Here is a 20,689-nt window from a genome sequence, read left to right as displayed (position 1 = left end):
GCCCCATATGCTGGGAGGGCTGCCTTGGAGAGATGGAGCAGAGTAATGGGAAAAGCTTCAGACCCCAAATCATTGCACCCTGGATCTTCCACACTCACACTTTGTGAGTTTGAGAAAGCCATAGCTTTTCTCTGGGCCTCCATTTTCTCACCTGTGAAGAAGTTGCACTAGGTCATCTCAAACATCCTCTCTGTATCAGAGAGCCTGATTGAAGAAATAGATAACTGACCATAGACTCTGTGCCACGAGCATAATTCGTTAATCTTCCTGCTGTGAAATAAGCCCTGCTGTTCCCATGGCACAAGGGAGGGAGGCTCAGAGAGATTAAGTTTCTCCCTGTATCTTTCAGCAGATACTGGGATGCAGCTGGGATCCTACCTTGACTGGATGGTTCTTGGTGAATCCTTGAAATGGGTCCAGTTTGCCAATAAGAAGCTGCTCCCTTTTTAAAGGGATTTAAAAAGTAGCAGATGAGGAATAGATTCTAGAGAGCAAAATGAGGCCCTTTCACTACCTCTAGTTGTTTCTTGTTGGTGGGGGCACCTCTAATAAACCACAGGTTTATTAGAAAGCCTGTCTATCCACATGGGGAGGGGGACCCTGATACTTCTGCCTCAAGCTGCTTCTTCTTCTTCTTCTTCTTCTTCTTCTTCTTCTTCTTCTTCTTCTTCTTCTCCTCCTCCTCTCTTTTTAAAATATTTTGTTTATTTATTTGAGACAGAGAAGCCCATGAATGAGAGAGCAGGAGTGAGAGAGCACAAGCAGAGGGAGAGGGAGAAGAAGCAGGAAGCCTGATGCTCCATCCCAGGGTCCTGGGATCATGACTGGAGCAGAAGGCAGGTGCTTAACCAACTGAACCATGCAGGTGTCCTTGCCTCAAGCTTCTTAAGAAATCTTAACTATAGGAAACCAAGGTAAGGTTGCTGGGGGGTGGGGGGGACATGGGTGGGGGCATGGGGTAACTGGGTAATAGGCATTAAGGAGGGCAGGTTATGTGATGAACAGTGGGTGTTATACACAACTGATGAATTTCTGAACTCATCTGAAACTAATGATGTACTATATGTTGGCTAATTTAATTTAAATAAATAAACAAAAATAAGAAACCTCCTTTTGAGTGAGTGTGTTGGAGGGGCCTCCTCCCCACAGGACACCGCTGGCCCATGTCCTGCTAACTGCAATATGTGAACATCAGGAGAGGGCTGGGCTTAAGTTGGACGTCGTAGTATTTGGAAATAAAGAGTTGACCATGCAAACCGACAGGGCTATAGGCAGGACAGAGGGAAGTCTTCGAATATAGTAATTCCCAGTACTTTAGAAACATCCAGTGATACCCAGGAACTAACTGGCTGGTTACAAAGGATTTATGCAGTCAGTTAAGCGGTTCCATTGCCCTCTACTCAGAGACATTTTATTAATTTGGATGGTGTGGAAGCACTAGCACTTTGCTCTTTACCCAGGGAGGTGAGGCTGTCATGGGACGAGGAGAAGAGTGCTGGCCCGAGACCCATTCCCTCTCTGCCCCGGACATGCTCAGTGACCTCGAGCAAGTCCCCCACCCTTTTCTAGCTTTCCACACTGTGACATTCAGTGGCTCCAATTCTCTGGGTTCTTCTGTGTTTGTTGAGTTCAGAGGAACAAAAGCCTTATGTTTTACATTCGGAGGAGTGTGCTCACTCCAGGCACTAGCAGATGGCGTGGGCTCACCAGGTCTGAATCCCTCATGCTGCCTGATTCGTTAACTCACGCGACGAGAACACCAAGAAAAGTAATCAAGAATGACCGATCCCAGACTATTCCATGAGAAGTGTATCAGGTTTAGTTTATGATAAACACTAACATAATTATTTCCGTCAAGCCATAAAGAGCACTCAGTGCAGGATGGGTAGCAGCTTCACATTCCTTTTCTCTAGTAACTGGAGAAAATCTAGGCTAATATGGCTAAGGAAACCGAGTCAAGTACAGATTGCTCTTGCCTGAAGGAATTACTAGCCTCACAGGGGAAACAAAGTATAATCCTCCGGAGAGGGTACTTGCAGTAATACCTGAGTTTGTACTCCTAGGAAGGATAGTCAGGGACTGATTTTTAGTTAGGTTAAAACAAATGAACAGAGAAGGTTTCTTTCTGGGATTGGCTGGGCCTGCCCAGGGATGAATAGATGCTCCTTCAGTGCACTGGGGAGAGTCTTTCTTTATTCTTGACTTTTTATTCAGTTTTCCAGGTGGGGGAGGGCATGGCAGTTGTGGAGCACAAAAAGAAACTTAATATATTGGGGGGATATTTGGAGGTGATGGATGGTGTCCACCCAACCCCACAGTAGAAGGGCTGAAATGAGAATTTAAGAGGAGAGAAGATGGGGCAGGGAGGGCAGGAGGGAGGTTCCCTGCCTCACAGGCAAGCTCCATGTAGGTCAGAAGCAAGAGTAGAAAGACTCGTGGCAGGTGAGTGGGTCACTTGACTGTGATGGGCTGGGAGGACAAGAGTACTGAGAGCTGAAAGATTAGACTGGGATTACTGGATGAGACTCTGGTGGCTGAGGCCAGCTGGCGGTCACAGAGATATATAGGAATAGGGTCAGGAAACGTGGGTCCCTGGGTCTGTTTGCTGAGTGACCTTGGGCATTCCTTGTCATCCTGTTCCTTGGAGGATTGGGCTGGATGGTATTGAATACTCCTTCTACCTTTGACCTTCGAGGACCCTGTGAATGTTTCTCCCCCAAACAGAGTATTGTCCCATGGCAATGATTTTGGAAGATGGCTGTTCAGCATGTAGGAGAAGAAGAAGGTCCCTCTCTGGCTCAGAGTAAGTCAGCTGGGTTGTGGAAATAGGCAAGCTCGGAGTATACCGAGCCATCTTGGGCAGGCGGAATCTGGGCACCCAGTAGGAGCCCATGTCAGTCAAGGCTCAAAAGGGCTTTTTATCTCTTTCAGAAAATGGCACTGGCCAAGAGAACCAACCAAGGCAATCTGGATCCAATGTAAGTTGTGTCCAAACGAGGGTTGCTCTGTGGAGGCCCAAGCAAAGGAATGTAAGGGCTTAGCTGAGGCCCTCAGCTCAGGCCCCACATGAGGATTCTGGAACCAGGCTGACCACATGGAGGACTTTCTCCTGCTCCAGGCAGACCAAGGGGGTCCTGAACCCTAGCAGGCAGAATGACCTTCTCTTCTTTTTCTATCCTGAAGGCCCAATCCAAGCCTTGAATGTTACTACTTCAAGGCAGCAAAAGTCCCATCCATCAGCTCTGTAGGAAAGGAGCTGGGAGTTGGGATGCTAAGAGCATGCAGTCATATTATATCCCTGCCCATGAGGCACCATCTAGAAAATGGGGCCCCAGCGCCAATGGAATTTGAGTAATCCCTTAGCAGCCTCTTCCTTGGAGTTAAAGGAATGGGATCTACAGAAGCTGTTCCCCACCCAGAGCTGTTGGGGAGTGAGGGCCACAGGTGGGTGTCAGAGATCACCACCTGGAGGGAGAGAAATGTTGAAGGCACAGAGAGGATGGCGTTCCATGCCAGGAGCAAGTGGTGAGAACGCACACAGAATGTGTCAGCTACAGAGGTGGACAGTGGGCTGAATGTCAAGGAGAGGATAAGGTTAACACACGACCATAAGTTCAGATGGTGGAGACCCTTGAAGGCCACAGTCATGTGCACTTTTTTCTGTAAGCAGCGGGGAGCACAAAGGGCTTTCCCTAGGCCTCCTGAGGGGAACAGTGAGGGTCTCAGTGCAGAGTGACCCAGCAGCTGTGCAGGAGTTCTGGAGAAGGCAGGTGTTAGTGGCAGGAGACCAGATAGATTCCTTTGCGGTGAGAGCCTGGGAAAAGTAGAGGCCCCGTCTTCAAAGAGTACAAACCCCTGCTTGGCTGCTCTCATGGCCAGGAGCAGGCTCAGCTTCAGAATAGAACATTTAGCAGATACCCACCCTTTTGGACTCTGGGTGTGGGGGTAGTCAAAGCTAGGATTCCAGTGCTTGCCCTTTCCACAGGCCTGCTATTGCTGACGATTGTTCCACAGGACCTCTGTTGTTGGAGATTGTTCTGACATGTGGATTCATCCTGAACAATGGCCTGGTGTTCTCATTGTGTCTCTCTGGAAAGCCTCAGGCTCAGGTGAGTGAGAGCCATGGCCAGGCTTGGGTGGAAATGAATGAGAGGACATAGGCAGCGGCTTCAGGTGTGGGTTTAGAGGGACCAGCTCCCAGGGGTTCCCCAGAGCCTGTTCCCTGACTTTCCTCACTTCTGTGCTCAGAGGTCTTTGGAGAGGAGGGAGGCCCTATCCCTGGGAATGATGTGAGTGGGGCTGGGCTGGCTCCTTGGGACAGGTGGGAGGGGCAGGCTGAGGATTTTAGTTACTAGCAATCCAGTCTTTTCTTCAGAGGAGGGAGGAAGACGCAGGCCAGAGATGGCAGAGATGCATCATTTTCAAATAACATTCATTTCTGCCACTCATCAGGTAAGGCAGCCTCCTGAGATGTCCCCAGGACACAGCAAACCCAGGGAAGCAGACTCGACCTTCCAGGAGCAGAGGGGCATGCCTTCCTTCACTAACAAATACCACATTCCGCTCTGTTCAGTGTTAAAGAACAGGTTTCCTGAACTTTTGTGAGATCTCTGCCCAGCCCCTCTCTTAGCCAGAGAGAGAAAAGCAGTAATGGGTAGGGGGGAGTATAGAGGGCTGGCAGCAAAGAAGCCACTGGGAGTCATCAGGGCCAAGGGAATGGCAGTCAATTTCTGTATTAAGTACCACAACTGGGATTCACAAAGGGTAATTCAGATGAACTTTAAATTTTTTTTCTTTTTAAAGATTTTATTTATTTATTTATTCATGAGACACACACACACACACACACAGACACACACAGAGAGAGAGGCAGAGACACAGGCAGAGGGAGAAGCAGGCTCCCTGCAGGAAGCCCGAGGTGGGACTCGATCCCAGGTCTCCAGGATCACGCCCTGGGCTGAAGGTGGCGCTGAACCACTGAGCCACCCAGGCTGCCCCAGATGAACTTTATATTTGTTCTCGCACTGCCGTCCAAACTCACTCTGCTGGGGAACTTGCTGGCCTGTTGGTAAAAGGTATGGCAAGACCCATCACTCTTCTGGTTCTTTTTTGAAAAATAGATTTTAGTTTTGAGAATAGTTTCAGGTTCACAGCAAAACTGAGGACACAGCACAGAGTTCCCCTATCGCACCTGTTGCCCCACTTGCACCGAGTCCCCCACTATGGGCATCTTGTCCCTGAGTGGTACGTTTGTTAGAATCAACAAATCTACATTGACGTATCAGTGTCAACCAAAGTCCAAGTTCACCTTAGGGCTCACACTTGGTACTGACCATGCTATAGGTTTGGACAAAGGTGTACTGACACATACCCACTGGTGTAGTATCATTAAAAGTAGTTTCACTCCCTAAAACCCCTCTGTGCTTTACTTATTCATCCATACCCTTCTGAGCCATTCTAAGCAGTATAAAGTTTATTCCCAAAGTAGCTTCAGTTCAATAAGGGGAAAAAGTGTTCCATTCAAAATGAAATCTTCTCCTCCAAATCCTCTCGATTTTGTCCCCCTGTCAGAGGGATAGAAGGGTACTAACTGGCTTTTCTTTCTTTCCTCTGCTACCATCTCCACCTCTTGCTGTAGCTTCTGACGTCCCCCAGGACAGAGCCATGGAAGGGAAGAGGAAGGGAGCAGGGAAGGTCTCACCTGTTGCCACTGCTCCAAGGGTTGGTCAGCTTAAAGCTGACTTTCTGTCATAGGGCACTTTTTGGGCTCCTCGGAGTAGCCCCATTACCTGCAATTTCATTGACACATGCAATTGCATCTGACTTTTGACTGGTGGCCTCTGACTTCCTCAGTCTACAAGCATTTGGCAGTATGGGGAGCAGAATATGCCACCTGAAAACATGTCTGGCATAAAGTTTATTTTGAGAAACAGCAGATACAGAAGAAGCTCTGAAAGCAGAGTGGAAGTTAACTTTTGTGAGAGAATTTACATTTATGAAGGAAATCCCCATTTGTAAAGGTGTCTTCCTCTCTACCAGGATGAGAAGGAGGACTCTAAACCATATGAGAAACTTATCTGTGGAGAAGGCAGGGATTGAAATCTGCATAACAAACCTTAACTCTTGTTTTCCATGCTTTCCCTGAAACTAATTTTGCCCTGTGGCTTCCCCATACCTGTCTTTTGTTTTTAGCTGAACATAGAATTTAAACTGGAGTTCTTTTTTTTTTTATTTTTATTTATTTATGATAGTCACAGAGAGAGAGAGAGAGAGAAAGAGAGAGAGAGGCAGAGACATAGGCAGAGGGAGAAGCAGGCTCCATGCACCGGGAGCCTGACGTGGGACTCGATCCCGGGTCTCCAGGATCGCCCCCTGGGCCAAAGGTAGGTGCCAAACAGCTGCACCACCCAGGGATCCCCTAAACTGGAGTTCTAAGCCACCTTGGGCAGTTACTCAGTTTTTCCCCTGGTTATCTCCCCTGTGTACATGAGATATACATGTTAATAAACTTCTGTTAGTTTTTCTCTTGTTAATCTGTCTTTTTTTGGTTTTTGGTATATTTTTTATTGGAGTTCGATTTGCCAACATATAGTATAATACCCAGGGCTCACCCTGTCAAGTGCCCCCCTCAGTCACCCAGTCACTCCAAAGATACAGCTATTGTTAATCTGTCTTTATCACAGGGGTCTCAGCCAGGAACCCAGAAGGGTAGATGGAAAATTATTTTCCTCACCTATGTCAGTCAACTTCTAGCTTTCTTCCATGGGATCTGTCCACCCCCAGGCAGCGTTTTTGGACAGGATCCGTGACAACCCACACTGAGGGTCTCACACATGTGCAGCTCACATCTGGTCCACAGGAAATACCCATTTGATTCACCCCAACAAACTCATGGCACACTGGTGGACCCCCACACAGCCACCTGTTCTTCACTCTGACATTGGGACATCTAGCCACTGGCAGTCTCTGTCCATTACAGTTCTTAGGCTGGAGTCAGGCACCAGTCTGCCATGTCTCTCAAAGTGCAGAAGACGTTTAATATATTCAAGATGTGACCTTGAAGCCCCTTTCTGTGGGCTTGAGGTGAGGAGGAGACATCCATTCCCCTCTACCTGCAGGGTATTAATATTCCCAAGCTATCTCTAAAAATTTTCTTCTAATCTTCAAAATCCCAACAAATGCATACCCTTAGTGTGGATGAGGTTTGAATACCTTTTTGCATGGGTTGTGCACTGGTTTCCTGCCTCACTCTGGAATATGGCATCTGTTTTCTTGGTATTTGTGTCAGTCAAGGTTTAGTTGCAGATAGCTAAATCCAATCTGCCTATTTTATGTAGGAAGGGATTTTTAAAAACTAGAATAGTAAATGATTTACAGAATCAGATCTGGACATGACTCTCAAAGCCACACAATAGGGTGGGGCTGCTAAAGGGGACACTGCTCTTGTCACAGTGAGGACCCTGGAGAATTGGGAAACTTCCCAAATCAGGAAGCTGCTGGCATAACTTTTGGTTCCAGCATCACCCCACCTCAGCCACTATCCAGCAAAATGGATACCTTTGCTCCAAACTTAAGTCTTGCACAGATGGATTTGATTGGTGGCACCTAAATTATATCTGGAACCCTGGCTGCCAGAAAGTCTGAGAAAGGATTGTGCAGACTTTTTACTGTACAGAAAGATCCATGAGAAGGAGAGAGGAATGGTCCCTGGCATCCCCCGAACAATCTCATCCAAAACTGAGATGAAAACAGTTCAAGTTTGAAAGTCTTTGTTCTGTTCTGTTTTTTTTTTTCACTGTCAGTGAAAGACAAATACAAACATACATTCTTTGTTATGTTATAGCAAATATACCCTTTTTTCTATTATAAAGTTATATTATAATAAAAGTTCCTATTTACCAAAAACAATATATTGGACGTTATTATGTGCCATATATTGCATAAAAGATACAAATACATATAATTCCTATTTTTTCCCGTTCCAAAATCTATGGTATTTTTTTCAAAAACTTCTGCGTGTTTAAGAAAATGATTCCTATTTCCCATCACTCTACTTCAGTCTACTCCTGGGATATATACATGATTATTAATTATTCAGTGACATTTGGAAAATTCAGGTTCCATGGCAGTCACATAAGTGAAAATAGTTCCATTTTAGCATTCTGGAATCAAACTTTTCAAAACTTAATAAAATCAGAACTGATTACATTTGGAACCAAAGGCAGGTCTTTTTTGAACAGGGGCTTATCTTTGAGGACCAGATTTGTTTCAACATTCCTTTCCTCCATATAACAGTATGTTTCTTGATTTCCTTTTTTAACTGGTTCTAAGGTCTGCCTGGTTAATTCACTGAATATGAGCTAAACAAACTTTAATTTTTAACTGTATGAAGGTTGTGATTTAATCTTTTTTTGGAAAACTATAACTCTGTAAATTTCATTCAATCTTATTTTGCTTCTGAGACCATCCTTGTTATCATCTGCAAATCTGAATCTTTGATTTTTTTTTTTTACTGCTATGTATGATTCTAAGTTGGTGTTGAATTTTACTTTCCCATTCCCCTTGTGATGGGCACCTAATCTGCTTCAGCAGCTGATCTTATTTATAAAATATAAAGAAACAGTACCACACTGTCTTGATGACCACAGCTTTGTAATACAACCTGAAATCTGGCATTGTGATGCCCCCAGCTCTGATTTTCTTTTTTAATATTCCCCTGGGTACTCAGAGTCTTTTCTGATTCTACACAAATCTTAAGATGATTTGTTCCAACTCTCTGAAGAAAGTCCATGGTATTTTGATAGGGATTGCATTAAATGTGTAAATTGCCCTGGGTAACATTGACATTTTCACAATATTAATTCTTCCAATCCATGAGCATGGAATGTTTTTCCATCTCTTTGTGTCTTCCTCAATTTCTTTCAGAAGTGTTCTGTAGTTTTTAGGGTATAGATCCTTTACCTCTTTGGTTAGGTTTATTCCTAGGTATCTTATGCTTTTGGGTGCAATTGTAAATGGGATTGACTCCTAATTTCTCTTTCTTCAGTCTCACTGTTAGTGTATAGAAATGCCACTGATTTCTGGGCATTGATTTTGTATCCTGCCACACTGCCGACTTGCTCTATGAGTTCTAGCAACCTTGGGGTGGGTGGAAGGAGCCTCTGTGTCCATCGAAAGATGAATGGATAAAGAAGCTGTGGTATATGTATACAATGGAATATTACTCAGCCATTAGAAAGAACAAATACCCACCATTTGCTTCGATGTGGATAGAACTAGAGGGTATTATGCTGAGTGAAATAAGTCAATCAGAGAAGGACAAACGTTATATGGTGTCATTCATTTGGGGAATATAAAAAATAGTGAAAGAGAATAAAGGGGAAAGGAAAGAAAATGAGCGAAAATATCAGTGAGGGTAACAAAACATGAGAGACACTTAACTCTGGGAAACGAACACGGGGTGGTGGAAGGGGAGGTGGGGTGGGATGGGGTGACTGTGTGATGGGCACTGAGGAGGGCACTTGACAGGATGAGCACTGGGTGTTGTGCTATATGTTGGCAAATTGAACTCCAATACAAAAATTTTAAAAATACAGCGAAAAAAAAAAAAAAAAAAGAAAAGAAAGAAAGAAAGAAAACCGGGGCGCCTGGGTGGCTGAGGTTAGGCATCCGCATTGGGCTCGGATAGAGAACTCTGGGTCCTGGGATCGATCCCCATGTTGGGCTTCCTGCTCAGCAGGGAGCCTGTTTCTCCCTATCTCTCCCTCTGACCCTCCCCACTGTTCATTCTTTCTGTCTCTCAAATAAATAAAGTATTTTAAAAAATAAGCAAACAAGCAAAATCCAGAAAAATGAAAAGCAGTTTGAAATAAATACTCCCATCATCTTCTTGGAGGACCCATGTAAGATTTTTTCTAGAGCACATACCCAGGGGGCATAAGGCAGATAGAGCAAGGGTTCAGAAACACACCCATACATGTATTCACCTGATTATCACAGAGGTGTCTCTGTGATTTAGTGGGAAAGATTGGTCTTCCCAACAGATAGTGATGGTCTATTGGATAGTCACCAAAGGTGAAAATAAACCTTTTACCCTTCTTGCACACCATACATAAAATTAACTAAAATGGATCATACTTAAATATGAAAGGTATAAACAATAAAGATTCTAGAAGAAAACAGAAAATATGATCTTGAAGTAGGCAAATGTTTCCTAAACAGGACAGGACACAAAAAACAGTAATGACAATAGAACGTAGATTCAGGGATTGGAGACAGTATAGGACAGTCACACACCTATTCCTCATGGAAGTTCCAGAACTTTCTCACATTCTCACTGATACTGAATCTTATCCAACTTCCTAATTCCTTCCAGTCAGCTGAGTACAAAGTGACAGCTCAGTGTTTTACATGAATATTCTTCTGAGAACTAACGAAATCAAACATCTATATCTGTGGGCTCATTTGACATTTGGATATTTATTGTGCTGGATCTCTTGCTTCTGATCATTTTGCTATTGGACTTCCTTTCTTCTGCTTGCGATTCTTAGTAACCCCTTGGTTCATTTAGATATTCATCCATGGTCAGTTTTTCACACTGCAAATATCTCTCCTCAATCTCTCATCTGTTACTTGGCAAGCACGCATGAGGCCAGGCCTCGGGTGATTTGGTGCAGAAAATACAAGGAGCCATTTTAAGATTTAGACAGTCTATTACTTACACAGGCAGTGAAAGGAAGATCAGCTCAATGTTCCAACTCCCTGGGGTCCTTGTCTCATATGCCAAAACAAAAGGGGATCAGAGAACTGCAACGAGCCATATGATACCCCACAGCTGAGGACCCATTGGCAACTGCCACTCAGTGGTCTTAGAATCTGTGTTTCTGTTCTGAGGGGTACAGCAGAAAGCCTCTTACCTCATCAGAGGGGTGATGAGAAATTGTCTTCCAGGAGAAGATCAGGTGGTGAGCAGCAGGTGTTCATGCCATTCTCTCTCATTCCAGGAAGAGCCAAAGGCATCTGTCTGACTCCAAGTAGCTGTAGTTCAAACCTTCACTGTATGGCTCCTGTGGCTGCAGGCAGGAAAGCTGGTGTCTATGTGGAGCTCTTTGCCAATGTGTCTTTTGTCCACAATAGCTTTTGTTTGAAAAAGAAATGTTTATGCTGTGTGCTGAAACTATTTATAATCACAATCTGTCTCAGCCACATCTTACTGTCTATATTAACATGACTTTGCTCTTTCACTGTTCTGGTATTACTTTATTTTTCCAGACTTTCTTTTCCCCCCAGGCAAATGGTTTCATTGTTCATTATAGAGGCTTTCTTTTTTTTAAATTTTTTTTTTCATTATAGAAACTTTCTGAAAGATCAATTGACTCTTCAATGGAAAGCATCAAGAAATACTTTGAGTCCTAAGCATCTTTGAATCTCTGACTCAAAATCCTTGCCTTGCTGTTCCTACTAATTATGGACTGTTGTACTATAATCCTTCCCCTTGCCTAATGAAGCCCTGCAAAGACCTGCCTTAAACCAAACTTCTGAATAAATTCTGACCTTGCCCTTCCTCTAGGACGCTGCGGTAGTGTCCTCCCTGACCAACGTGAGCAATAAACTCAGCTTTCTCTTCTCCACAGGTTGTTATTTGGGGAAGACAGTGTTTGACAATGTGATTAAATCTATCTATTTTTCCCTTTATGACTTAGGTTTGGGGATCTTATTTAAGATGTGCATCCCAACATGAAGCACAATAATATTTTGAATCTTGTCTCTTAGACAATGCACAGAGACCTTCTGATACATGATCTTCTATTAGCTTTATAGTTTCGACATTCACAAATACCACACAACAAAGAAATCCGTTCCTTCTGAGGAGGGCAGGGTATTGTTAAAATTGACCTCAGTCACCTAAAGCTGTGCCAATCTTCTAGCCACTAACCACACATGGCTATTTACATTTAAGTTAACTAAAATCAAATGAGAAACCAAAATTCAGTTCCTCAGTAGCACCTGCCATGTGTCAGATGCTCAACGACTGTACATGGCTAGTGGCTACTGTGCTGGGCTGGAGGACATGGGGCATCGCTACCATATTCTCTGTCAGATAGCCCTGCTCTCAAGCTTTTTCTTTCAACAGAACCAGTTGGCTAACAAAACTTTCAGTTCCTTGTTATAAATTTAGCTTCTTATTAATGCAGATGAAAACTTTTTATAGCACTTGGTACTTTTACACCTGGGTAGTTTGATTTAGAATTTCCATTCAATTAAAGCAGATTTTCTTCTTAAAAAAAGAATCACACTTATGATTTTTTTAATTTTATATTCTCAAAGATATGGCTTATATTATTTTGGTGCCTAAATCCTTTCCTCCAAGTCTCCACCAATGCTGCCTTGTCCTTGGACTGTGAGTGCAAGTGCACCCCATTTGGGGGGATGACAGGGACATGCTGCTGGGAGCCGTAGTGGATGAGAGCTGCTCAGGAGGTGGGCAAAATGCTGGGCTGTGTTGAGGGACAGGGTTCAAATGCCTGGCTCAGTTGTGAAATCTCCACGAGACCTTCGACAAGTCACTGGCTCTGCTTTGCAGCTCAGCCTCCACAATAAGAGACTGGAGATGCACTCGGTGGGCCCCTCCCTCTCAGATCAAGGAGCATGCCCAGATGATGTGGCAGGATTGAGCAAGACAGGGTTCACATAGAGGAAAAAGTTGCCTTGCCTTCAAGGGACTCACAGTCTGTCTGGAAAGGAATAGAGTGTCCACAGTATGGTAGTGTTAGAGCACAATGCAGGATCAGGAACTACTGTGAGCATCTAGACACTGCTTACAGGCTCCTCATCAGCTTCTGGCAAGAGGACACCCTTGTGGCCCAACACCTGTGAGGCTAGTTGGGGAGCAGCCACAGGAGCAATTCAACACAGTTTGAAGAAGGACCAGCATGACAGTCAGGACTGGGGTCTTGCGAGGAGCAGACACCCTGGGGTCTTAATACAGGCTGGGGCCTCTAACAGAACCTAGAAATCCAGTTCTAATGCAGAGTAGCTGAGCCTTCACTTTAGTTCTGTGTTGAGAACATGTGGTCACAGACAGGAAGTGGCTGGAGACCCCTCCTCCATTTGTCCCCTCTGACCTGGGCAATCTCCTGGTGCCCAGTCACAGCTTAGGTTCCATGTGCCTTGATCATTTTCCTCAGAGACTCCAGCTTCCCACCTCCTCCCCCCTGTTGTTGCCTTCTCTCTGGGCTCTCTAGGGCCCAGTTCCACAGCCAGACCAGGGCAGGGAGGTCCAGGGACATGTGTGGTCTGGAGCAGATCAGAATGTCCCTAATTTTAGGAAGATGAGATTAATCCTCTTACTTGAACAGGATGCTCTGAAGACTGAACACACCTAGCAGGGAGCTAGGTTATAACCAACTGGAAAAAACAGCCATGTGAGAGTTCAATGCACACTGGGCTACCTACATTGGTGAGTGTACCGTCCTTAGATAAACTAGTCCCTTAAATGGTCCTGTTTGCTGTTCTTGTGTCTAATCAAACTAAGTTCTTAAAAAATACCTGTCTCTCATTTGAGAGTTGCTTGATATTTTCTCTCATTAAGTTAGAGGTTTTGGGAGGAAAACCATAGAGGTAAAGTGCCATTCTCATCAGATCATGTCAATGGTACATACAACCCACATGATTATCGTGGTCAGTCTTAACCTGGTCACAGAGCTGAGATGGTGTTTGCAGATTTGTCCACTCTGAAGTTACTCTTTCCCTGTTTTGTTTTGTTTTGTTTGAAGAAAGGCACTATAGATAGCCCATACTTAAGGGGTAGCAGTTATGCTCTCACCCTTGAGGGCAGAGTATCTATATCAATTACTGGGAATTCTTCTGGAAAGATTTGTCTATTCTCCCCCATTTGTCTATAAATTTATTCAATTATTTATTTATATCAGTATGGGCTCATGGATAGTTATTTTATACTTTACCACTTTATCTTATTTCTCAGTTTGTTCCAACATTGGCTGGTTTTCCTCTGCACATTTTACACATACATTTTTTAAATGAAAGACTTTTTCACCTTTCACCCACTCAAGTATTCTTCCAACCAACATTGACAGAGCACATTTAGGGAATGAGAAGTGAAGAGATGGAGCTGGTGCTGATCTCTCCTCCCTGCTTCCTGGGGCCAGCAGATCTGTCCCCCTCATCTTCCCCTCTGATATTTCCTGCTCAGCACTTCTTCACCTCCCCTGGCCTCCACCTCTCCCAGGCACCATTCTCACAGTGCCTGAAATTGAAATTTTCTCTCCACTCAAAAACTTCTCAGGTTGAAAATATATCACTGACCCACCATGCCCTTGGAGTGGAGTCCCTATCTTGTTCTGGGGACTAGAGGGACTCCATAGCCCCCCAACCACTCTCAGGCAGTACACAGAGAGAAAGAATAGAAGAATGGAAGGCATCCATGTGGTTCAGTCAGTTGAGCATCGCATCGGGCTCTTGATTTCTGCTCAGGTCATGATCTCAGGGTCATGAGAGAGCCCAGCATTGGGCTCCCCACTCATCGTGGAGTCTGCTTAAGATTCTCTCTCTCGTTCTCCTTCTGCCCTTACCCTGCATCCCCACTTGTTTGTGCATGTGCTCTGTCTGTCTCTCTCTCTCTCTCAAAAAAAAAGGGGGGGGGGAATAGAGGAATGGCTTCTTCTTTTACCATGGTTCTTTTCTTGGACATTCTCAGAGCTTTTTGCAGCAATGATGGAGGAGTGTGATAGGGTGGAAAGTATGGCATAACAGAAAAAGGGAAAAGCTGGGCAAAAGTGAGCACCTGAGGCGGGATTCAGGTCTGCAGGCCCAGAAACAGACCCTGAGGGTGGCAAACCACCACCCAAGCCTACCCACTCCTTCCTCCCCACTTCCCAGAGAGCCTGCCCATTAGTTTACTTCTCCAGTCAAGGTGGTGGCCTTTCTTGAGTCTTCTAGTTCAGAGATGCTGGGAAGCTGGAGCAGAATCAGGCTCACATTCTGCTTCCTTCTCCCCAGAGGCCTCCCCTTCTCTTCTCCACTGTCAGAAACAGGCTGGAGGTGGCATGGCTTGGGGACCCCTATGCCTGCTCCTGCTACCTGTCCTTCTGATGCTCCTGGCCTCAGGTGAGATGGAGGGGGGGTAGGGCAGGGAGCTAGGTGGCTCTGTAACCAGAGGGCTGGCTTTGGGGCCTATGCTATGGGTGTGGACTTCCTCTCCCCTTACCTCAGCCCTGGGAAAGGAGTAGCTGGGACCAGCGAGGGCCCTGACTTGAGGGCTTGTTATCCAGATTCTTGGGGAAATAGAGTTGTGCCTGAGGAACTTTATGAAGTGTCGAGACAGGTGCTCTCATTGCAAAGCCAGTACCCTCCCAAGGGAAAGCCCTATGAGGAAAACCCAGTGCTGGCAGACATCTGCAAATGAGTGTGCCAGATTAGTCACAGCTCCAAGCCCCAGATGGCGGCTCAGGATTCTCAGCACACAATCTGGGGTGGGCTAGATGCTGGCTTCTTTATCATGAGAGTTCAGCTGAGGTAGGAGGACTCTTCCAGCAATTTGGTCACTATTCTCAGAATTATCAGCTTGGTGGTATCTCCAGGGGAGCTTACTTCTTCAGGAAATGCTCCCCTCTCTCTGAGGTCTGGGAGAAATGTCACTCACCCCTTTCATCTGCCTCAGTCACCTCAGACTCCACCAGATCTTCTGCTCTGATTCAAGGGTATTGAGGGCCCTGTGTCCAGGGAAGGGCTCTTATCTCTTTCCTAACCCCATCTGGTGGGAAGATCTGCCCAGAACTCAGTAGACAGAAATCCAGAGTCTCTCTGTTTCTTTTTTTCTTACATACACCAACAGCAATGATGTACAGATCTTAGACACAGGTCACCCTGGCTTAGTGGACCCTGTGGGACTGTTTCCAGGTCCCCTACTTTCTCTCACAGCTTTGGGGCCAAACTCTATTCTGTCTTCTAGCCTGGACAGTTGTTGTCTACTTTCTGTATGCTTTAGCTCCAAATACTTTTCCTGTGTGGACTTGTACTTGGCTTCTACCAAGTACAGGTAGGTCTGAGGTCTCAGTGAGGGGACAGTGAAGAGTGGCCAGGTAGCTTGCTTAACCTCAGATTTGAGGAAGGGAGTACCAGGAGCCTGCCTCAGGGGTTTGAGCTCCTGAGGCCTGGGCTAGTGGGAAGCTACATTTGGGACTTGCTAGGCTTGAGACCCAGGGAGATAAACATGCATGATCTGACCCAAACATGAAGATAGCCATGGATAGGTTGGATTCCCCAGGAGGCAAGTCTGTCTAAGAAGACCCTGCACCTGTGTATCCCAGCCTTGCCCTTTGTTTCCCACTAGCTCAGGGAGAAGCTCCTCCCCTTTGGGCCCAGTGCCACCCTGCACTTCAGCTGATTATAAAGATCCTAGGCATCAGTTACCCATGGCCTGCAGGGACCCTAAGTTGACTCTGTTCCCTTTTCTCTTCCTCTTGAGGTTTTGGGAGGCCAATTTCATTCTCTGTTCTGGTTTCCTGGAAATCACATGAAATGCAAGAACATCAAAGACAAAGAGTATATTTAAAGGCTTTCATATCACCTACAGAAGAACAAGAATTAGATCTATGTTAGACTTCTTAAAAGGAGCACTGGATGCCAGAAGACAGTTGAATAATGTTATTAAAGGATTGAAGAAAGGAACTCTGTAAGTAGAATTTTGTATCCAGCCAAACTGTCACTCAAATATGTGATTATAATACTTTGGTGAGGTGAGGAAATAAATGTGATCAAGTATCTTGGTAAATATTTTTTTTTCCTTAAACAACAACAAAAATGCAGCTAGAACCAAAATGAAGAGAAAGAGAAAATACTCCCATGGCAACTGAAAAATAACATTCCAGACAACATCAGCATGGGGTGAGGAGGAGAGACCAGAAGATCATGAAAGGATGGTAAGTGCTTGTCTCATGAGAGTCAATATATAGATATTGATAAGTTTAAGGCAGGAACAGGAGTAAATCAATATAAATATGGGTCTTCAGTAAAATAAATAGAATGCATACTCTTTAACTCAGCAAAATAATACCCTACCCAAAGGTAAGTGGGATAATAATTTTTGAAAATAAAGTACAATGAATGTAAAAAGTTAAATAAAAAGGCAATAATAAATCCTAATATAAAAGAAGTTCCAAAAAATGTAAGTGGGTTAAACTCACAAAATAAGGATAGAGACTCTCAGTTTGGGTTTTAAAAAATTATCTACAAGAAGAGGATTAAGAGTACACTTATTGTGATGGGCGCTGAGGAATGTATAAAATTGTTGAATCACTATATTGTACACCTGAAATTAATATAACAGTATATATTAATCATGCAGGAATTAAACATTTTTGAATGTAAAAAGCTTTTTAAATAAGAAAAAAATTATCTACAAGAGATCCACTTAACAAAAAAGATGTTAAAAGGCTAAAAACAAAAGTTGGAAAAATATTTGTGGCTAGTATGAAATAAACTGTAGTAGCAATATTGAACAAAAAAGAACTTAAGGTAAAAAATACTATGAGACAAAGATATATAGATATATAATAAATATTGATGAAAAGTATACTTAAATAAAAAAACAGAACTATCATAAACATTATGTACCTAACTGTATGGCCATAAAATAATAATCACAACACTATCAGAAATTCAAGGAGAAGTAAATAATTAATAAGCATAATTGGAGAGTCATATCCCTTTCAGAAGATTATAGATCAAAGAAACAAAAAATAAATGAATGAATCTATGTTTTAAACCAGATGATTAATAAGTTCCATGTATCATTTATATTTACATAATATTTACAAACACGTATATTATTATGTACAAATAATATATAATAAATTATAATTTAAAACAAATATTTAAAAATATATAAAATATGGATTACACCTTAAAAATGCTTTCAATTATATAAATGTATTATGAATAGTTAATAAAACTTATTATTTATAAATATAAACTATGTATATGCACACACATATAAAGCACTCTGCATAAATAAAAACATACATTCCTTCAAATATCAGAGAATATTTACAAAAATAGACCTTGTATGAGGAAATAAAAGAAGAATAAATTCCAAAAAACTAATATGATATGAAATACATTCTCTAAACATAATGCAATAAAGTTAAAAATGATGGGGTACCTGGCTGGCTCAGTCAGTAAATCATGTAATTCTTGATCTCAGGGTCATGAGTCTGAGCCCCACATTAGTTAAGAGATTGCTTAAAAATAAAGTCTTTAAAACTTAAGAATGCATAGAAATGAAGCTAAAATACCGTATTTTGAAATTAAATAGTAGTTATTTATTATTATATAAACCATAAGTATATAATAAAATATATTATGATAATATATAAACACCACATATCAGATTTGCGGGGCATAGCTAATATTTAGATGGAAAATTAGAAGCTTTAAATACATTTGTGAGAAATACAAAAAGGTTAAAAATAAATAAGCTAAGCGCTCTACTCATGAAGATGGAAAATGAGCAGCAGGCAAGTTCAAGGACATGTAACGGAGGAAAATAATAATGATGAGGGCCTGAAATAAAAAAGATGGAAAAAATGGCTATTAAAGAAACTCATAGCTTGCTCATTGCAAAGTTTAATAAGATAGACCTACATCTGATAAAACTGATGAGATAAAAGATATAAACAAGAAATTGAAGGAAAAGAAAATTACCACAAACTCAATAAAGGTTTTTAAATAAATAAATCTTGAACAAAATCTTTTGAAATCCCAGGTGTGGACAAATTCCTAAAAAATATGAAATACCAAGATGACCACAAGAAGTAAAATGGAGTAGATTAATAAATGTTAAAGAAATTGAAATCTTAGATAAAGACCCATCCTCACAGCAATTGCAAGACTCAGATGGTTTTATAGGTATCACCTATAAATATCCTAAGAATCATTTGATTTATATTTTATACAAGATGTTTGCAAAAGATAAAAAGCAGCAAAAGCTGCCCAGTTCGTTTCAAGAGGCTTAAGTTCCCTTAGCTCAAAACCAGTTAAGGATAACACAAGAAAATTAAATTATAGGTTCATATCACTGAGGAACATAGAGAAAAAATTGAAATAAATATTAACTAACTGAAGTCAACAGTGTAATAATAATTAAGAAAAGAATGTATTATGATCATTTGGGGTTTATCCTAGGACAAAAAGGATCATTTAGCTTCAGAAAATCTAGCAATATAAATGAACTAAGTCAATAAATTACAAGAAGAAAATCATCTGATGCAGAAAAAGCATTTGGAATAGTTCAACATATTTAAAATTATTTTAAAATCCTTCATAAATTGCAATTAGGAAGAAATAACTTGGAAAAGCCTGTATACCAATGGCTACAGTAAATATTACTTGGGGAAGAAAGTATACATTCATTTTTTTTTAATTTTTATTTATTTATGATAGTCACAGAGAGAGAGAGAGAGAGAGGCAGAGACAGGCAGAGGGAGAAGCAGGCTCCATGCACCAGGAGCCCTACGTGGGATTCGATCCTGGGTCTCCAGGATCGCGCCCTGGGCCAAAGGCAGACGCCAAACCACTGCGCCACCCAGGGATCCCGAAAGTATACATTCAAATCAAAGATTTCCACAGCTACCACTAATGCTTCATGTAGTATTAGAGGTTCTGGGCAAAATCATAAGGAGAACCAATGAGAGGACAAAGGATAATTGTCACAATTTGAAATGGTGGCATCATCTACTTAAGTGCTTATCTATACTAGAAATAATCACTTGGTAAATCTAATCAAAATAAGATACAATTCTAGTAGCAACCACATCTATAACATATTAAGGAAGAATTAATTTAACCAAGACCTTGATCTGAAAAATACAAATAATCTATGTTCTTGGATGAGACAATTATATTTATAAAGGTGTCAATGTCCCCCAAATTATAAGTCTCTAACTGTAATCCCAAACACACTTTCAGCTTAATATTTTATTTTATTTTTTCAAAGAAAGGCAGACTGCCACATGCAGTGCCTCATTTGGATGTGTCTAGTCTTGGAAGCCTGACTACACTACATTTTCCTTCAAATGGACTTTGATGGTTCTAGCAGAGGAGCACAGCTACTTGTATGCCCTTCAGCCAAGAAGGATCCTCTTCCTCTGATGGAGAAGGTCAGCCTCTTTGAGCGTGCAGCTTCAGGACAGATGCACATGGAGTGGTGAGAGAAGAAGGGGACACCTGTAGCCAGTCAGATCAGCTGGATCAACACTGACAATCAATGGAGGGACAGATATTGCAGCCAGATCACCCTCACATCCTGGTTAGAACTAGATAAACTTACTGTAAAATTATATGGAAAAATAAAGATGCATGAATAGCTATGTCAATCATGAAAAAATAAAAATTAAAAGATAAGATTTGTCCTACCAAATATCAAGATATGCTACTAAGTAATAGAACTGATGTCAGTGGTGCTGGTACAAGAACTGACAAGTGAGACACTGACATAGGGTAGGCTTCCAAACAGTTCCCTATATACACGACAACATCCTTTATCATAAGGAAGCATTATACCTAGGAATGAAGAACTTCTCATACAAAGTTTTAAAGGCTTAGTGATTTTGCCAACTCATAAGGCAAAAAAATTTTTTAATTTGATTACATCAAAATTGAGAAATTCTGT

The 20,689-nt window shown here is 42.5% G+C and overlaps 1 long non-coding RNA gene across 1 annotated transcript; it reads left to right on the top strand.

Annotated features, from left to right (window-relative positions):
• The first annotated feature begins 741 nt into the window (after positions 1 to 741).
• Positions 742 to 20,421, top strand: LOC102153134. Its single transcript, XR_005367685.1, has 8 exons — positions 742 to 914; positions 2,725 to 2,803; positions 2,932 to 2,978; positions 3,986 to 4,109; positions 13,359 to 13,459; positions 16,487 to 16,693; positions 16,828 to 16,940; positions 20,015 to 20,421. It is a non-coding gene; the product is annotated as an uncharacterized LOC102153134 (long non-coding RNA).
• The last annotated feature ends 268 nt before the right edge of the window (positions 20,422 to 20,689 follow it).

Source organism: Canis lupus, chromosome 12 (genome assembly GCF_011100685.1).
Source record: "Canis lupus familiaris isolate Mischka breed German Shepherd chromosome 12, alternate assembly UU_Cfam_GSD_1.0, whole genome shotgun sequence".
NCBI lineage: Eukaryota > Metazoa > Chordata > Mammalia > Carnivora > Canidae > Canis > Canis lupus.
Note: the sequence above shows the minus strand (reverse complement) of the source record. Positions and strands in the feature narration are given on the sequence as shown.